This window comes from Falco naumanni, chromosome 9 (assembly GCF_017639655.2).
Source record: "Falco naumanni isolate bFalNau1 chromosome 9, bFalNau1.pat, whole genome shotgun sequence".
Classification (NCBI taxonomy): Eukaryota; Metazoa; Chordata; class Aves; order Falconiformes; family Falconidae; genus Falco; species Falco naumanni.
In genome coordinates, this window is record NC_054062.1 from 20,135,139 (window position 1) to 20,154,688 (window position 19,550).

Genomic DNA, 19,550 nt, shown 5'->3' on the forward strand with positions numbered 1-19,550 from the left:
TGTTATAAGGATCCCATTTTCCTTGCAAGCTGAGGAGACACTGGGCAGTGATAACACATCAGTCTGGATTAGTGTACAGCTAGTCAGGGTCAGCTTCAGAGCAGTAGCAGAAATGCTGTTCAGAAGCGTACTCAGAAATGCAACCTCTCCCCCTCAGACCTCTTACACATAGAGCTGATGAGGCCCAGGGTTGCACCACCCAAGGAACCAAGCAAAAGCTCTTCTTACCTCTTTGCTCTTAGCTCCTCTAGATGAAGGTCCTCTGGTTCCCATGCTGCTCAGGGTTGATGCCATGATAACTGCTTTCCTACTGCTCATCTGCTCATCAGCCAAAGTACTTAACTGCTGCTCAGGAGGCAGGTTCAGGCTCAGGAACAGTGCTTTTTTATGCTTACTTTTTTTTTGCTTTTTCAAACAAAGCACTCCACTTGTCCCTGAAATCTGTGCTCTTATTGGATTTTTCCTTCGCTCCCTAGAGTCCTGGCTGGTATTTCTGGGCTCACAGAGGGCAACAGACACTAGAAATTTGATAAAAGCACTAAGGATGCTCATGGTTTCTGCATTTCTGATGCTTTGTTAACAGTCAGTAAACATAATGATACCCACACTGTGAACACACAAGTGCACTCACAAGAGCCTTCCATTAATCATTTCTGGTGTCAAGAATACTATTTTAATCCTTTCCACCCCTACAGAGATGCCAGACTTGCAATCCCTTAAAAAAGAAGTAATACCACAGTTTAAACATCTACTTAAAGCTAAATGAAGGGTGATATGTATAAACAACTCATTTAGTGAAAAGATCAGCATAGGAAAGTGACAAGAAAAAGCAATTGAAAAGATTAATTTGCCAGGATGCAAGTCTGGAGTGGAGATAAGTCCTTGAGATACAGCATCTTGTATTCAAGGATGCCTCAAAAAGTGATATGGCTCTAGGAATATTAACTGTTATTCAAATTGTACAGGAAAGAGCTATACTGTTTAAAACAAGACCATAACACCCTGGAAATCTCTATCTACATGCTATTTTTTCTGTTAATGCCCACATTTTTGCATTCAGTTGATGACATTGCAATATAGGGACTGCCAGAAGCACCAATCTGAATAAATATTTTAAGTGAATTTGTTGAATTGTAATACAACCCTGAGTGAATACCCTTACTTAGAAGCAGAGTGTCAGAATTTCATTTTAGCTTACTTTCTGTAAAAGTTTTTTGTTTGGGGGATGTTTGGTTTTGGGTTGGTCAGGAACTGTCAAAAGGAAACTTTGCAGAGGAAATCCCCATTTCTCATTGCTAGTATTTTTTTAAAACAAAATCTATGAAAAGGTCCCAGATTTCTAAGTTATGAGGGTTGTTCAAGTTCACAATCAGATTTCATTAGTAGTAGCATACTTTTACATAACTCATACAACTGTTGAAGCTCACCAGTTTCCAGATGACTAGTCAGCACCACCCTGCTTTGACCAAATTCTGCTATTCCATGGCCAATACTCCTCCGCTGCATTGATTCTAGTTTGTTTTGGATTGAGAAATTCCTGATGGAAACTACATATGTAATAACACAGTCTTGTTATAGTCATTCTTCTGATAACAATCACTCCTTCCAGAAGCTCTAAAGAAAATTAAATACTGCAGCAAATGAACCATGCAAAATTACTTTACCACCACCAGTGATGACAGGAAGCATTTAAAACAGTTTAAATTCTTTGTTGTATGGGAACAACAGCACATGAGGCAATTGCTTGAGTCTGAGAGCTCCATTGTGGCTGTATTCATTGTTATTATTTAAAGATTTGGGGGGCATGTCTTGCCACAGCGGTTAGGTACTTATTTACTCATTAAAGTCGATAAATCACTTGCACTCAGAAATACCTACCCACAATGCTTGTGATTTTAAACAGTATAATTTCATCAAATTGGATAGAAAATCACAGCAAAACAATAATCAGAAAAAACCTAAACCTCAGCATCCTATCTACAGCTTAAAATCTTGATAAGACTCAAACATCGGCAGAGAACTTCAGAGATCAGTTCAGTGGCAGCTGAACTCTGCCTTACGTGCGGACTCAGAGAGCGACCTTGGAGCTGAACAAACAGCGACTGCCTTGTGTCTTAAATAACAAGAATGGGTCCAGCCAAAGAGGCTTTTTTCTTACATTACAACTTGGCAGTGAATCCCACAGGCAGGGACACCCACTGGCTCTAAGGGGGTTTTGTACAGGGAGCCAGGTAGCCTCACATCTGAAGCTCATTGCAGGATGCAGTCTTTGCTTTATATAAACTGGATTAACCCGTACAACACCTTTAACTTCTGCTGTCTACAGACCCAAAGGCCTTGGCAGGGACGTTGGAGCCCTCCTGAGAAGACTTTGAGCCATTTTCCTCGCTCACCAAAAATGTAGATTTAAGACACAAGGGACGCTAGGTTAAGCATAGACGCCCTGAGGCACATCTAAAAGGCAGGTAAAGGCTCCTTTGAAAACATCGTAAAGAACAAGATATATTCACAGTTTTTGTCTGTGGAAAAGCAACTGAGCAGCTCCAGAACCAAGCCAGAAGGCCATGCAGCAGATAAGTGATGAATTTGGCCTCAAGCCACACATCCACTCTCACATGACAGGCTGTGCAGAGATGTTATCTCATTTTGAACTAGTTCCACTGAGAAGGAAAGCTCTTAAAGATTTATTAAGCTATAAAGCAAGCAAAATAGGCTAGTGATCAAGAACCTCACCTGGGAGTGAAAAATCCTGGGTAGCACATCGTGCTTGAAGGTCCTTGGAAGGCAAAGTGTTTAACAGAAGTCCTTAACTCCATCCAAAGCTATCCAGGGTCTTTGTGTCTACAAAAGATTTATTAATGCAAAAAGCTGTCAAAATATGATGATGAAAATGAACGCTAACTAAATAATTCAACACATATTTTCCTGCTAATTAAAGATTATAATCAAAAGTGGTAATGATTTTTGCAATCATGAGTTAAGTGTGTGGAAGGAAAAAGAACTCGCAAAGGGATTTTATTAGAATCAGTTCTGGGGTGTTAAAACAAGGCTGAAATAAACAGAACATAAACAAGTGTTAATTACTCAGGCATGCTGATAGCTCAGTATCTACATTTTCATAAAATGTCAGGCAACGCTCTCATTCCCTGTGCAAGACCTCCCTCATACACAGTGTCCCCCCAGTAAATTCTGTCTCACTCAATAAATTTCGTAAGTAGGGTAAGGATCTGATCGTAAATCAAGATGCTCAAGGCAAGTAATTTTTTTTTTCCACAACAACCCAGTTTAACGGTTTAACATCAAGATAAACAAAAGATTTCTTTGACTGTCTGAAGTGGGTGTCCAGCTACAAAGGCAAAGCACTTCTCTTTTGTTTTAATTAGACATACCGTTGCTCTACAATATAGCCTTGTAAGAGAAAGGCAAGAACAGGGGAAGCTTGAAAAGAAAAGGTAAGTTTCTCCTTATCTTTGGCAGGTTTTGTTCAGGGTAATTGTTCAGTACAATGGCCATGAAGAAAACAAAAGGGTAGTTAATAATCTCAGTCATTCAGCCCTTGAATTCCATCTAACATGTCATGTGGCAACAGCCCAAAGGAGTATTTGTTGCTACCAGGTGTACATGACAAAATCCCATATGCTCCACAGAAGGTAAACCATTCTTTCTTCTGTGATCTATGAACGAATCTGTTGTAAAAGGCACCATTGCAACTTACTTCTGTTAAGAATATATCAAATGGATCCTGATGCACTTTATGGCTTATGATACTTAGTGCCTTCAGGCTTTAAAAAATGAGTGAAAAGTATTTTATCTATCCATACCTCTATGCTTCATGCAAGGTAAAGATGTCCATGTAGAAGAGGGAACATCAGCTCGCATTTATAGCAGCAAATCAGGAGTCCCCTGAAGGATCCAAATGCTTCTCCCTTTGCGGTTCCTTAATCTACCCATGTCCCCACTTGTCCTGGGGTGCTGTCTGGCAATGCACACAACTCCTTATACGTGTAGATAGTGACCACTGAAGGGCAACTACAGTCTGCAAATGATGGAGTTCTCCAAAACTCTCGTACCTACAGGTGAGAGGGGATGATACAAGTCCAGAACACAGTTACCCAGCTTATCCTTGGAGCATAACCCCAAACAGTGGTTTCAGCCACCTGTGCTTACTAACATCTTCTTGCATCTTAGACCTGAGGGCAGAAGTTCTTATGTCCCTATACAGTTGCACCAGCCTCCACACTCAACAGCAGAGTTCCGTGAACACACCCTACCTCAATTAACCTGTTCTTGGGAAACCCATTCCTGTTATCCAATTCCCTTCTGAAAAACCTAAGTTTGTCTTCATGACACTAATTCCATTTACAAAAATAGTTTCTAATGAATTTGAAAATTAATTCTTATGCTACATGAGTGCTTTGAGCAACTCTAGGTCACACCATTTACTCAGACTTGGCTGGATTATGACTTTTTTCTACATGAAGGTCCAAGATGGCAATACCAAGACCGTGCAAATGCAGAAGTACCACACAGAGAAAAACAAAAACTAAAGCTAGTTGGCATGTTCTGAGTTATTACCAATGTTTGGTAGTGTTCTGTATACTGATTTTTCCTACTGTTCATAAATAGAGACGTTCTGAAAAATACTTAAGGTCCGTTTGGAAGTGATTAACAGAGTATGAAAAATTTGTATACTGTTTCATATTTTTATTTTCTGTTTATGTTAAATCTTAATAAAAGTAAATTGAAAAGATCATCTTGTCAGAGAGAATATGAGAAGAAATACCAAATATCTTCTCTGGTTTTTTGCTAGGTTTGTAGTTGCTCAAGAAAAGAAAAATTATTTTACACCAAGGAAATGATTTACTCTTCTGCAAAAGTATTTCCTTCTTAGTCATCCAAGGTGTACTGCAATTTAAATGCTAAGAAAGGTGTAAGAGGAAAGAATTTAAATGGGCAGAATGAAAATAACATTGAGCTAAGGAAGAATATTTTAGTGTATGTTTTAAGCTTAGTCATCAATTAGTTTTTAGAGCCCGAATACATCAAATAGGAGATTTTCTCATTAAAGATCTGCAACGCAGCACACATTACATCAAAGTCAGACATTTTCCAGGTGTTTAAATATCTGGATCCCTAGAAGCTAAAAATGGACCTGATCTGAATGCAACAGAGACTGACTTCCCTATTGCAAGAAGCAGGTGTACTCATTTCCACCCATGAAAAATGAATGTTAATCACTGCTGATGTGAGAAAACAGATTTTCAGTATGTTTTTGAAGAAAAACTGGTATGGAAGGGATCTCAAGATGTTATCTGGTCCTTCTTTCTTCCTTAAGTCAAGATCAACTCTACCTGAATTATTCCTTGCTGATGTTTGACCTACTTTAAAATCTTCTTAATAAAATTCCAGTGATGGAATCAGTCAGCAATAATAGCAAAAGGATTGGGAAAGTTTACAGATTTCATTATTAACATTTCAAAACAATTGAGCCATAATTTTATTGCCTATAACCTTCATGGAAAAGATGCTCCTGGGGAATTGCTAGAGGATATTAATTGTGTTTTCACTGCACTGTTGCACTGATTTGCAGAGGGGAAGCAGTCTCACAGTTACAATGCTGAAAACCTGATCTATTTCCTGATTTCTCCTGATGCCTCTCAGTGTTCTTAAAGGCATGGTATGGTGGTTGACAAGCCACTCCTTCACAAAACATAGTCACTCTTGCAATCAACCTCAGGTCAAAGGAGTGAGAAAGGACCATGCTCACCCAGAAAGTTCTGAACTGTAAGAACCTGCAACAATACCATCCTACAAATGCTACAAAAGAGAGTAATACCAATTCCTCCCTGGAAAGCTTGTGTTGTCCCAGTATTTCTTGCACATATTGGCAGTCCCATTCACATTGACTGGTGTACAGAATCGATGGCACAACAAAATAGCTTTTTAAGGCATCTTGTCAGCAAGGAAACAATGCTTAATTCTTCTCACATTCCACAGGATAATGCAGCAAGTATTTTCTTTCATGTGGTTCACTGGGACATCCAGGATGTGACATTTCCATTGTCAGACTGTTTTTTCTTAACTAAGAATCAGTATCTGCAAGTTAAAATGGTACGATTTAGTGACAGCTAGTGAGAATGGAAGATCAAAGAAAAAAATTGACATGGAGGCTGATAGCACTGTTGTAGTTCATGGTTATATAGATAAGTTGACAAAGGTCTAGGGTGACGGTTGCTTCTTGGGAGGTTTCCTGGGTCCCTTAGGCTTCATGTTCAGGTAAAAAGAAGGCACATGCTAAGGACAGAAATAATTCTTTGTGTAGCGCCAAGTCACTGTTCTTTGTTAGCACATGCTATAGGATGGCAAAACAGGCAGACGGTAGCACTGGTTTTATTGCAGTGTAAAATTAGCCATAAGGGTCAAAACTGAACACTATGAATGGAGCTGGTACTGCTCACCTCAACTCGGACTAGAAAAGCGTTGTTCCAGGGCAAAGGTAAGCAAGGACATATGTGCTCAAACCCACACTCCCTATAGTTTTTCATAATACTACAGTGGTGAGTGGGTGGGAGCACGGATGCATGCACAGATGTTATGTTGCTAGTTGTGTTCACACTGGTAAATTTAATTTAAGTGGCTTTTAGTATTTCTAAATGTTGGGGTTTTTTCTTAGAAATTGCTTTTAGGAAGTTATAAAGTACCTAGTTCCTTGACTGTTTAGTAAATGTTGTTCCACTGCAGTTCAGAGAAGCGATTTGCTGCCTGCTCTGTTGTTCCCATTGGACAACATAATCTGTCCATTATGTGGCTGGGATTTACTCTTCTTGACATCAATAATATTTATTGCTTTCTCAAAAGAAAGGTGCTACTCAGACTCCACTGTCAAACACTGTCCCTGAATGACCCCTCTCCACCCTCACTGTGTCCTCCCAACACTCCACAGCTCTTTTACTCAGGGGAATCCACCTTGTTCAGGGAAGAGCTCTCTTCTCTGAACAACCCTTTTTTGCCACTGTTCTACCAGATGAAACTTCAGGCCAGGTCTTTGGGGATGTCACAGGAGCCTAGGTGAGCAAGGTCGGGAATACTGCAACTTCCAATCAGGGAGTAATGTTGTTGGAGAGGAGTAAGTGCAGGAAAATTGTACCACTTACCGGATTTTTCCACGTTCTAATGTAAGTCTCCTCCTTCTCAGGCATCTGGGACAAGCTGATTGTGATGAGATCTTCAGAAAGATGTCTCATTTGCTCCTCTAGAACCCGGCAGCTGTAGCGATGCACAGAAAGATGTGGAGCTGGCTTTCACAGCCTGAAAACAGTTTATCTAAAATGCTTTTACTCTAATGAATAATGTTTTACTTAAGGTAGTTGTCCAGTCTTTAATTACCTCTTTCATTACTTCCTAGGGCACTAACTGCAAGTTAAATCACATTCATTGAATTTAAATTGCTTGAATCTGAGAGGCTTTTTCTCTGGGCTGTTTCGGAGGTCTGGTACTTGCTCTAGAAGTTATCCTGTAAGAACATTACGGGTGTGCTTCCCAGGAAGCACACCTGCTGATTACTGCAGCTCTTTTCCATCTGATCATTAGATCAAGACAGAAGAATCAAATGTAGAATTCTGCCTGACACTTGCTGCATAAGCAAGGTCTTCACCACTGAGTCCAACCCACTGCTTGTAACTGGACATTGTCTTTTCCTTTTATGAAATGCCCTGTATCTTCATTCTCTCCTCAGCTATAGTCTCCACTCCAAATTGCAGTTGACCTCAAATTACATCAATGTGAATAATTCCTCCCCCTGAATAGCAAGTGCTTGAGCAGTTTATGGATCTTGGCTTTGAATTTAGTGACTCCAAAAGTAGAGATAGATCAGGGTCTCACCCCAGGTTCACATCTGAAGACAGAAGTTTGAAGGGCAGTTCAGTCTCATGGTGCTGAAGTGCTGAAACCTGGAGTGTCTAGAAAGGTATCAGCCTTTGAACCCTCTTACAACTACATGTCGCACTTGCATAAACACAACTATGCAAGCAGACACCACATCTCAGGAAGGAGGAACAGCTTCTAATTTCCATCATTCTCTTTGTTTTACACCAATTTTGGCTTCATGCAAGGTAGCAGCCAACAGAGTTTATATTCTGATAGCTTATTCTGATAGAAGTCTGACCAGCTTCTCTTGCTTGGCTGAACAGAACAGTTCAGTCTGACCCCAGAGCTGAAGTCAGTTAAGCAGCAAACTCTACAAATAAAACATTATCGATAGAAGTCCATATTTCCTCAGAAGACAGCTATTACTACCGATTGCTACAGGAAATGCTTAATCAGCCAGAAATCCCAGTGAGGAGAAGGCCCAGTTCCTTTGCACAGGTATAACTCTCAAATACTCAGTGAAGACATTTACATTGGCTATAAGCATGCACACACAAAAAGAGCAGATTTTACTGTTTACCTGCACAGACAGTGAAAAAGGTGCCTGAAGAGGATGGCTTGTCCCCCTGTGATGCGACCACAATATGAGGCAAAGGAGGCAGCAGGAGGTATCAAGTCCTCCTTATAAAAAAAAAAAAGGCAAAGCTGAGGCCCTCAGAACCAGTGAAAATGTTCTCGGTGATCTTACAATAAAAGCAGGTGAAGAATAAACAAGTAAAAGTGCTGGTGTCTTGGAAGGTTCTCAGTCAGCAGCTCCTGCTGCTTAGCCTCATGCTATTCCATTAATACGGAAACCTTGCAACATAATCTGTGGCACTGCACTAGCAGAAGGCAGCCTCCCAGCAGCAGCCCTCATGCAACCGAGAATCAGCTCTGTGATTTTGGTGAGCTAACAACATCAGCAGCCCAGCAGGAGTCCCCTTTTGAAGGAAGGGAGAGCAGCAGGGACTCCAGGCGGCAGCAAGGCTGGCATCAGGAAGCACAGGGATCTGGCAGTGGGCTGGGATACCAACAGTGTGGTTTTCTGTATCTCGCAGCCAGTGAAACCCGTGGGGTTTGGAGCAGACCTGAACTCTCTTGCGTGAGGCACGAAGGTCACCTTTGGTTTGACAGAATTTTTTGAGGTATCTTGCTCACAAGCAAAATTTGGGTCTTAAATCCAGTTTGACTCTTAGCCACATGCAGTTCTGGCAGATTTCAGAACCTCATTTCTGAGTGCAGGGGAAGGGGAGGGAAAAAAAAGTCTTGGCTTACAGAACAATAACACAGTCACCATTCAGTAGTAAATCATTACAAGAGGCTGACATGACCCTGGTTCACTGGGTCTGAAATAGGATATTAAACATTTATGTGAACCGCTCACTTGAATTAACAAAAGAAAGTGAGAATGTGGAGGCTGAAGTTAACAACAGCTGAAATCTTCCTTAGGTCTATAGACCCACAACTACTTAGGCAATCAGCTCCAATGAAATATCTGGAATAGAAGCATTGTGGACCTGATCTGTAGAGTCATGTTAGCATGTCTGACATGGATCCTTACACTTCTCCATGTGCAAACTGAAAGCCATGCCAAGGCAATAAAAGGTGCCACTGTGGTATAAAATGATATCAAAGGAAAAGAGATTGGCTCTGAGGCAATTACCCCTCCAAATGATTGCTCATTTGAAGTAGTATCTTGACAAAGAAGAGTTCCCTTGTTCCCCTCATTAAAACCACAGGTCAGACCTTATTTTAGAAGGTGAATTAGAGCTAGTTTTAAAAGGTCCGTTCTGACACATCATTTCCTGAAGCCTGAGAAAACACAGATTTGCAAACACTGCCATGGTGCTTTCTTAGGCAGAGACAGCTCTCAAAAGCTCAAGGTCTGGTTCCCAAAGCACAATGTGGTTGGTCTCCCTGAATGCAAACCAAAACAGAAATCTAAACCACCATTAAGAGAAGAAGTTGCTTTAGTGGGATTAGAAGCATTACGAGATCCTTTTCCAGTTCTCACAATACACCATGTGGAACTAAGGACAGAGTAGAAAACAGAAAGCACAGAAATTCCTGCATGCATGATGCCACTGAAAGGAGGTACATTCAGCTTCTAGGTACTATGCTACATTGTTCATTGAATAAGGCAAAGGTGGAAGATAAAGGTAGCAGAAGAAAGCAGTGGCATGAGTCTCCCTCCCCCAGGTATTTAATTGCACACCAGCAAGGACCGCCTCAGCAGAACAGTTCCCAAACCAGTGTAACTCCAAAGACTTATCTACAGAGGGCACCTACCTCCTTAATATCACATCCTTGGAGATGGCAAGGATTTGATTCTTTTTCATTTAAATTCTTTTTAGAGGGAGTATTGCCAATTCCTATAGACACTGTATTTACTGACTAACTAACAAGAAAGGTCATCTTTCCTACCCATTCTCATGTCCCATGATCAAAATTGGAATCAACTAGATTTATCTCCAGGAAGGTATGTAAGGTTTTCTAAAATGAGAACAGTATCAGGGTCATTCGGATGCTCTCAATGACTGCTGGTGACAGCAAAAATTCATGAAGAATGCATGTGCTTTGGGCATATCCAACAGAGAAGTTCAGTACGTCAGTTTGGTGGTTGTGCTTGACAGCCTGCTGGAGCATGAACACGAGTCTGCTGCATAACCTCCACCAGGTTAAGGGCAATCACACGAAGACAGAGGGGAGTTGTCATCTTTGTGGCCAACACAGCTGAGTGTTGGAAATCCCAGCACAGCTCAGATTGTCAGCTCTCAGTGACTGGCATAAGGGAAGGCTGCTCTAACCCTCAGAGGCTGGCTAAATGCAGCCTGTGACCCAAGGAAGCATTTGCCCATCCTTTTGCAATCTGCACACACACGCGCACACATACACACACACATGAACACAAACATACTCTGCTTTCTACGTCCTTATCATCTGCATGTTGGACTCCAACTTAGATAATGTAACTGAATAATTATTTCATTACCCATTCTGCTTAGAGGAGGGATGGCTGGTCCCAGCTCCCAGGGAGGATAATGAAGGAAGACACTAATCTGAACTATGTTATTCTTGAGAAGATGGGGTGGAAGAGAAGACTGGCAGACAGGCTGAGAACCTCATTAACTCCTTCAGAAATGTACTTCCTATAAGCAACTTGCAGGGCTAAAAACATCCTCAGAAGTTGCTTTTTAAGTCACTTAAAGGAAAAAGCTGCAAGGGAAAAGCAAGACTGAAGGTGCTATATTATTCTGAAGGAATATTAGTTGGTTTTGGTTCATTAGTGCCTTTCATTTTGAAGGACTGCTAATCTCTTTACAAGTTGAAACACAGTCTGTGCACCAGGATCCTTTCACCTGCCAACTACATGCAGCAGCTTAATTGCATTCATCTACTACAAATGAGGCTTCAGGATGGAAAGCAGGGGAAACTATTAGCCATGATGAAAACTGAAGAAATATAGGTTATACTGTTATGTACAATTGCAGCCTTAGGAATTGAGCTGATCTACCAGAGGAAAAATCCTGACTGTCAAGGGGAATCATGTGGTATTAAATGATTGACAGGTGTTTGCAAACCTTAGTTGACATGAACCAGTGACACATTTATGCTCCAGGGAAGGGTGGAAGAGCAGACATCTCCTGGAAGCTGTTCTCCACTGGCTTCTGCTAAGCCTACACAGATTTCTCTATCAGACCAATGTCCTTAATCACAACAGCACAAGAAGTCTGTGCTTTTTTTCTTATCTAACTTTTTCTTGCCTTTTTTCCGTGACTAATTTTTTTTTTCTTATCATTCCCAAGAGTCATCACTTAATTTCTTACATTACAAGACTCAAGACAGACATCATCAGTTCTCTTCTTGATCTTATCTTTTGTCAGGAGAAAGAACTCAGGAACATCCAGGAAGATCATGTAGTTCGATGATCATCATGTATAATGTAATTTCTGGTAGCAGCTAGACATGTATCTGTTTCAGCTCCCTCTAGCAGGGCACATGATATCCCAGCTGGAGTCCATGGACTCAATCCTCTCTGTTGATGGCTCCTATAGCAAGGCACCCAGCTGTGAGATAATACTGCTCTATGTCCAGAAATTATCAAGAAACTGTAGGATCTACCAGACAAAAGAGATGTTGTTTGCTGAACTGTAACAACTCAGGCTGTTTAGCTTGCGTCCTGAATCCTTCTTCGAGGCCTGCCAGCATCTCTTTATATTGCTCAAAATGTTTGCATAGAGAAAAAGATACTGGAGTATGACACACATCTTGCTTACAGTACAAACTCTACGTGATTTTTAAGCAAGAATGGTTTCCTCATGATGTTTGAATTACTAAACTAAAAGAAGGAGCAGAGGCAGCAGATATAAACATTATATATGCTAAATACTAAGACATCCTGGATTCACCCTGCCGTATACACTGAAGACGCTGTGACAAGATTGAAGCATTTTCTTTTGCAACACCCTGATCCAAGCAATGAGGAACCTGGAAGTCGATATAGCAGTTACCATTGCTCAGGGGCAGTAAACTGCTAGCTGCATTGCAGATTGCAGCATCCTTTCAAACAAAGTGGATCAAAAGGCAGAGATTTTCATGCGGTCCTTTCACTCTCTACCTGTATTGTCCCTGTTAGTCTTAACTAGTAGCTCCTGAATTAGCTACCTTTAGGGAATTTAGAGCAATTCCTCTTAACACCGGAGTCTGACATTGCCCTTATTCTACTCTCCTGCCATGATTCTGGATTCTAGGATAACTTGTAGTCACTTTAGGATGCAACACACTTCTCATATTCGTAAATAAGGATTTTCACAAATCTGAAAAGTTAGGCATTCAAAATCCTTATCAGGCATACTTGCTTGCTTGAACTGTATCTCGGATACTTAGTTACATACCTTGCACAGATATATAATGACGCCTTTGCAGTCTTGGTCCAATGGTGATCTTCCCTGGTTCTGCTGGATGATCCTGTTGTGAAATACAGTGCACAGTGTGGCAGAAGCAACTATCTCCTGGAGAAAAAGAATGGTGCAGAAAAACAGAGGTTACAACCGCATTAGCAAAAGTGACATGTTAAACTTGCAAATTCTTTCTGCCATTGACCACATACATAGTATTGATACCGGAGGGTTCCTACATAGAACACAAAGCTAACTTTGCGACAGACTTTTGCCATAACACAGATATAGACAAAGACAAGTTTATCTCCTTGATCACTAGCAGAGTCTAGTTACAGCACCAAATCTGAGAGAGTGCTGATCCCTTCACAGGGAACAAGGGATTTTTTTAGTTGTTTGGGTTTTGGTGGTTTTTTTTCTTTTTTAAATGAAAGTGTCTCAGGAAAAAGCAAAGTTATGGGAAGATGCAAAACAACACGTTGGTGGATGTTCTGCTTTCTCCCACCCATGCTAATCAGGCAAGTTTTCTAGGTAGTGTTTTGCTGAGCGAGAACAAACTAGAAAACACTGGACTAATGGATCACATGCTTAGTTAAGCAGTTCACCCAGAACCTCGTGGTCTGTACAGGCTCATGTTGCCATGTTGGGTTTGGGATTTGTACTTTACACTAGTGTTACACCAAGATTCATTGGCAGCTCTCTCTGAACAAGGAATGCAGAACAACAGTCCTGGTCACTGGTTCTAGATCCTCTGGGAGGACTTTGGGAACATAGTTGTTGCTGTCTGTGGGAGCAGGATCACGTCCTGTGACCTTACCAAGTTTCCTATGCTTCTCATTCTCGCCTCATTTAAAAGCCATTTATGAAACTTACTCAAACTTTCCAAATTATTTTGCTTTTGAATATAATCAAGCCTGGGAAAATTTGTTTTCATAATGGAAAGTTTGGGAAAGTTGTATCTGTGTAGAAGAAAATGCAAGATGGTATAATGCAAGCTGCTATAAACCTTCACGCTAGCGTTTCTGTTCGCAACTGTTGCAATGGCAAAAACAAAACCAAGGAACTATTGGAAGGAGCTACTTGCAGGTATAAAGGAAGAACATCACAAGGAAGTCATTCACATTTTTTGTGGGTTGGGATTTGTATAGCAAGGAACATACGTTTGTTAGGCTGCACGGGGAAATGTTTTGACGGGGTGTGAGAAGCTGGTGTATGCACAGTACATGGCTACCTGGGAACAGGAGGAACCAGTCAGTGGCATGAGAGGTTTTTTTCCCATTGCTATGCATCTTGCTTGAATAGGCAGCTGTTAGCATGCTGGGTAACTTATAATACTGTTGGTTGGACACAAGGTAAAATTAAGCCCCCACATTTTATCTCCAAACACTGAGATGTTTGGGTTCTTAGGGCTCAACACTTTGACTAATACAAATAGCCTTGGAGATATCAGTCAGTGTTTCATCTCCACCTGGGGAAATTCAGTGGTTATTTGAAGAGGGTTTTTTTATTTCATTTTGCTTTTCTTTAGGGAAAAGGACCCAATCTTGCTGCAGCATTTATTTAATATAACTCTTTTAAAGTGGCTTCTTGCAGTTTTCGGGTTTGCTTGAGATTTAAAAATGTTAAAGGAAACAGACCTTTTATTCTCTTTGTCAGCATGAGAAAAAATCGTTAGATTTAGAATTCTAAGTGAAAAGATATATCAAGGAGAAAACAGACCACCAGTTTAAAGAAAAAGGATGCTAACATTCTTGGAAGGACTGTGGAAAAAAACCTAAAAACATTCCTGATACATAATGCTTTAGGGCATTATGAATGGATTTTTAAAAGTTCATCTGAGCTGAATCCAAGCTTTCAAATTCCAACCTGAGGTGACTTGGATTTCTTTGTTAACTACATTTAAACAAAAATCTTTTTATGTTCTCCTAAACTAACAAGAACGGAAGAAAAAAGATTAGAAATGTACAATTGTAAATGCTTTTGACCCTGAAGGTCTTCTACCCTGGTTTTAAAGAAAATCTAGCCAATACTCTTCTCCAAAAGTGGTGTAATCCATGATTAACACAATGACAGGAGCTCCAGCAAAAGTGCTTTTATAATGGATGTCTTTTTTGTCATCACTTTTCTCTTGCTAACTCAGGCTTTCTTTTCCACCAGGACCAAACAGAGTGCAGGGAACTGAAATTATTCTGGCCTAGCAAGCAAGCTCTCTTCCTGTAGGTTCCCACAGAGTCTAGAGGGAAGCTCGCACAATGACTGCAGACCACTGCAAAACCAAATGGCCCCGAATTCCTAGGACCCCCCCAGGCAGCCAGCGTGCCCTTCCCTGCTCCACACAGCTGCAATGGGGATGCACTGTGCGATGACAAGCACAAACCCCTGCTCTCGCATTTGCAATGTAGGCAGCGTGACCTCACTAATAAGCTACCAGTGTAGGTCCAGAGTTCTGCTCCATCTCTGATTCACCACCAAAGCTGCTGACCTTCGCCTCTCAAAAGAACTAGGGTAATACTTTGCCATGTCATAGCAATGTGCAAAAATCCAACCCTCTAAAGGTTAGAAAGGGCCTGTTCATCATCTCAACATTTCTGTGATTGTTGCAGTCTAATCTCAGCCTGCTTCCTTCTGTCCAGGAGAAAAGGTTTAGGATGGGATTTCCTGGCTAGAGATGCTATGTCACCTGATTTTGATTGTCAAAGAGTCTTTAGTGCTCCAGTCCTGTACTTCATCATCATGTCATAGCCAAAATCAAGTGCTCAGAGATGGGGAAAGGAGACATGGTGACTGAAGGAGGTAATTTTTCTCAAATCTTACTCTACCTGCAGCTCCTTGTTAGCTACTAGATCATGTTCACTTGATGGATGGACCTGATATGGACCTGATTTGATTCAGACTTCAACTGAACACAAATGGTCTGACCCAGGTCTGACCCAGGTTTAGAAAACAGCTGGAACAATGCAGAGCTAGAGCTGCTGGCCAGAAGCAGAAAACATGACAGTAAAATAATATTTCTTTTCTTCCAGTTTCCTGCAGCATTCAGAGCAGTGACACGAATAGATGACTTTTCCCGTGGAAGAAGCCAACCAAAGCAATGAGTCGGGAATCTCTATAGAGCGCATTCCCAGAGGAAACTGCAAACCAGCAGCAATTGGCCTTCTGGTTCAGACCAGGAAGGAATGGTGATTTTGATGGGGTTATAGCTGGATTCAATTAAAATGTTTTCTCTGTTATCTGAATCTTATATTGTCCAATCCTTTGCCACATACCAAGAGGTCCACTGAATCTCACTAGCCCTAAATCCTTTCTGGACAGATTGCTCAGTCAGAGGCAGGGCCTGGCAGTAGAAACGCAAGGGAATTTATTTCATTACCTTTGCCAGTACATTGCAACACGTAAGTCCAGCTGGCAAAAAAGAAATAAATAATTTTAAAAAAACAACATAAATAAATAAATAAAAAGAGTGGTATCTCCCATTTTTCCCCTTTGATTTCAATGGATAGCATTAGTTTTGAATTCTAATCATTATTAGTGTAAGAATTTGGGATATTTGCTGAAAAGGATTGACTTGAAGTCCCAGAATATGGTTACTTAGAGGCTTTTTATCAGTCCTGATGTATCCTATTTCTTTAAAACTTTCAAATAACTTTGCTTTTGAAATACTTTGAAATAAATTTCACTTTCTCTTACTAGATGTATGAAAAAAGCTTCCAGAATTTAACAGTTACTTTATGTAATCCTTCCTGCATATTTAACTGTATTGGTTTTATTTATGTTGTTAATATTAAAGTAAAAAGTGCTTTAAAAATATATATTAATATAGGAGTCTTTATTTACATGGAGGTAGAACCTAAACTCATACAAGCTTTAGCAAACCAAAACTTCTTTTACCTGCTATTTGCTATGTGACAGTGACCAGTAGCAGATCCTTGGTGAAAGGGCATAAGAAACTAAACATAGAACAGTGACTCTCTGGCATCTTATCCCCAGAGTGCAGTTCTCTGTGGGAATATACACCAGAGAGATGCACAAATCTGTGCTTTATTCTGTCACCATCCATTGGGAAAACTCCTCTTTAATTTAAAATCTCTGAAGAGTTCAGAGAACTGAAAGTAAGGCAACATCCTTTGAGGGATTTTCTCAGGTGCACAGTGTAGCTACTTTATCATACCAGGAACTGCACACTATCTCATCTTTGACAAGGTATTATTGGAGATGTCTTAGATATTAAACATAACATACACATACTATAGGCAGTTTGTTCATAGACACTAGTCTCACACCTCCCACCCTGCATGTTTTGCACAGGCCCAACTTTCCTCCCTTTTTCCTCCCTCCTGAGTCCTTCACCTTAGGGATATCCCAACATTCAGAAGGAAGGACTGGTTGTGTGTATAAGGTTAGCTACATACATGTACAACTAACCTGGCTAATGGAGATACCCAGAGATGCCAATGATAGATTTCAGAATTCATCACTGATGTATTGTGGGTTTTTGTAACTTCTATGATGCCTTCAACTTTTTTCTAGAAAGCTATCACCTCATCTGGCAAATACAGGGATTTTGCCCTGGCCTCATGAAGATTGTGATATCACTGTTTCTTTTTAAGACAAGATTTTTTAAAAAAGAAAATGAAGATGTGCTTGGATTACAAGCAAAATTGATTTTCTCTTAATCATGAAGTAGAAGTTGAAGTGGAAATATTTCAAAACTTGAAAAGGTTCAAAAGTACTATTGAAGAAGCAGGGTCAAAAAAATGGAAAGCAGTCATTTTTTAAAGTCATATATTACACCAAAGTTCTAAGGCAAACTTTAATAGACAAATAATTGATTCAAAATAAGGAAATGGCTGCTCTTAACATGCAATCCTTTTTTACTGTGATATTATTTCAATATGTAATAGCCAATCCATATTTATGGATGGACTATGTAAGGCACTGAAAGAAAATGTCTGATATTAAATAGAAAATAGGAAAGTAAATTAAGGAAAGTGCCTGAGAAAGGGATATTGAATAATTGCCTGGCTTGAGATTGACCCAAAATCCTTCTTATTTTGTCAGCATTATTATTATTATTATTATTATTAGTGTTTCCCATTCAAACTGTACTAAACCCATACATGAAGTCTTCTGAGAGGAAGTGCTACTGGTTCATTTTAGGATGGGATGAACAAATCCATGGAGCTGCCATTATGGAGACCCTGGATGACTAGTATTTTTTTCTCCATAAATGCCAATGGGATTTTAGGTCTTCGTTACTTTGTGAGCCACTTCTGGAAGAATAGTATTCCAACCACATACACAAACCCTGCACATGCAGGTAACAGGCATGGTAACTGTGAGCAAAGTAGCCATCTGGGTAGCTCTGAATAGTTTGCAAGTGTGAGGATGTCATTTGTCTGGGTAAGTGCAATGAGGAAGTGCAGGTGCACTTTATGTTCATGTACATTCAAGCAATATATACACACAGCACCAGGGACACTATCTCATTACACTGGTGAAGTTATTACATTTGAGAACAGTTGTTGAACAAAGTGCATGACCTGAGGCTAGATACAGAGAGAAATGTAAGTACCCAGGTCCTCCAAGACATCTCCGAGTTGCTGCCTAACCCAGAGATTTCTCATTCCTGTTTGTTCAGAGTCTTCAGAAATTAAGTTCTACAGCTTCTCTAAATGCTGGTGCAGGGTGCAGGACATGTGAGCTGCTGAAAAGGATCAACAGAACCAGCGCATTCCTGCCCAGGCATCCTTCAGGGTTTAGGGGACTATCTCAGAGAAGGACTCCCATTTTGGGCACCTCACCCAAGCTGTCCCTTTCCTTCCTGCTCTCACCAACAGCAGGGCTATAATTAGAGCAGGCAGGGTGAGATGTTGACTCTGAGCCTGGGTGACTTTGCATTCCTGGATAAAGGTACGGGCTGAGAAGAGCTCTCCATTATTCACTGCATTTCACTTATGAGAAGAGAATGAGTTCAGACAATTCCCTTCACGGAGCTGCACATGCTGAGTGTGGGCCCTTCTTAGCCACACATAGACACCTGAGCGGCTGGCAGGTACCACTGCATCCACACTTGTCTGCTCAGTATCTTTACCAGTATATGGCAGTTGCCCACTAAGGGTGCTCAGTTGTAACTCTCATTTTTTCCTAACACATTTTACAGACAATTAGGCACCTAATTCAGGAAGCTAGAGGTACAAGAATAAGGCTGAACAAAGTAATGGGGCTCTACTTACAGATACTTCACTGATTTCCCACCTGAAATGTTCTAGAAGCAGCAGAAACAGTCTGCCAGGCAGGAGCTCTGGATTTCATCCACAAATCCTGCTTGTAATCACAGCACTTCTCCATACTGATCCTGTGCTCATTACTGGAGCCAAAAAAATCTGCACTTGACAGGGTCCATCAGCTGGTCTTGCTAAGCCAAGATCCTTGCAGAAGACCTGTTAAGAGAGGTCAAATAGTGGTCTCAGACAGCATCACAATATTTGGAGTTCTTTAATTCCTCCCCCATAAAACTGCACTGTGCAACCAAACTGCATGTCCAAAAAAGTTCTCCATGTTGATTTGCCCTTTGAAAAAAGGACTTAATGAGAAAATCAAGTGTCCCCTTCAGTGGAATTACATTTGAAAATGGAAGCACAGCAAGGTAATTTGCCTTAGTAACTAATTTCTGATGTCTGTGGCTTAGAAGCATCAATACCTCAGCAGCCACTGCTTTGGATAATTGGAAATAAGGGTGATTCTTTC

General features: G+C 40.7%; 1 long non-coding RNA gene across 1 annotated transcript; it reads right to left on the reverse strand.

The window, feature by feature from the left end:
• Positions 1 to 5,826: 5,826 nt before the first annotated feature.
• On the reverse strand, positions 5,827 to 19,223 carry LOC121094325. Its single transcript, XR_005829809.1, has 4 exons — positions 19,059 to 19,223; positions 12,801 to 12,917; positions 7,155 to 7,266; positions 5,827 to 6,096 (listed from the first exon to the last, which is right to left on the reverse strand). It is a non-coding gene; the product is annotated as an uncharacterized LOC121094325 (long non-coding RNA).
• Between the last annotated feature and the right edge of the window lie 327 nt (positions 19,224 to 19,550).